The following is a 1,006-nucleotide window of genomic DNA, read 5'->3' as shown; positions in this document are numbered from 1 at the left end:
GTCTCTCTCGCCGGCCAGCACGAGCTATTCCTGGCAGCCAATCAGAGATATCAGCGCGCGCGACAAATTCTTCTTCCCGCCTCCGCCAGGTCGCAACCAATCACTGTGTCCCGCAGTTCTGCAGCTAGCCCCGCCCCCAAAGTCTTGAGGCCAGGCCCTGCACACGTGCAGTTGGCGCCCCCGCCTGGCCCCGAGGGTCTCAGTCTTGCTGAAAGCACCAAGGCTACCTTGCGCGCCTCGCCGGCCGGTTTGGAGTGTAAGTGGTTCCCCTTTTGTGGCGGTTTACTCATGTTAACTCTGGAATGATGATCCTGGCTGGGCGAGTCAAGGTGTACAAAGATGCCTATTCAGTTATCTTATGGGAAAGATCAAACGACATCACAATCCGAAAGCAATGTACGTAGTAGCATTTGTGTGAAAATTCCTAACAATTGTAAATGATAGATGGACGGGCCATGCCTTGATGCAAAGATGAGACCCCTTGAGGATTTTAAAATAATCAGTAATTCTATGAAAAATTCTGTCTACGAGTCCCCAAGAGAGCAAATCAGATGAAGTAAGCTAAGAGAAATCAGGCTGGAATTCCAGTAGTATTTACAGAAGCTCCTAAATGTTGATCAGCCCAGAACCTTATGGATACCATGGTAAGGTTTTCTGATCTACACCTAAATCCGATTAAATGGGGCTATAAAAAGATGAGCTGGGCCAGGCATGGTGGCTCATGCCTGTAATCTCAGCACTTTGGGAGGTGGAGGTGAAAGGATTACCTGAGCCCATAGGTTCGAGAACAGCCTAGACAATATGGCAAGACCTCTTCTCTACAATAAATTTTTAAAAATTAGCTGGGTGTGGTGGTGCATGCCTGTAGTTCCAGCTACTTGGAAAGCTGAGGCAGAAGGCTCTCCTTGAAACCAGCAGGTCAAGGCTGTGGTGGCCGTGAGCGTGCCTCTGCACTCCAGCCTGGGCAACAAAGTGAGAGTCCGACTCAAAAAAAAAAAAAAAAAAA

Source organism: Carlito syrichta, unplaced genomic scaffold, assembly GCF_000164805.1.
Source record: "Carlito syrichta isolate Samal-C Ts95f unplaced genomic scaffold, Tarsius_syrichta-2.0.1 Scaffold153564, whole genome shotgun sequence".
In the NCBI taxonomy this organism is placed as follows: domain Eukaryota; kingdom Metazoa; phylum Chordata; class Mammalia; order Primates; family Tarsiidae; genus Carlito; species Carlito syrichta.
Note: the sequence above shows the minus strand (reverse complement) of the source record.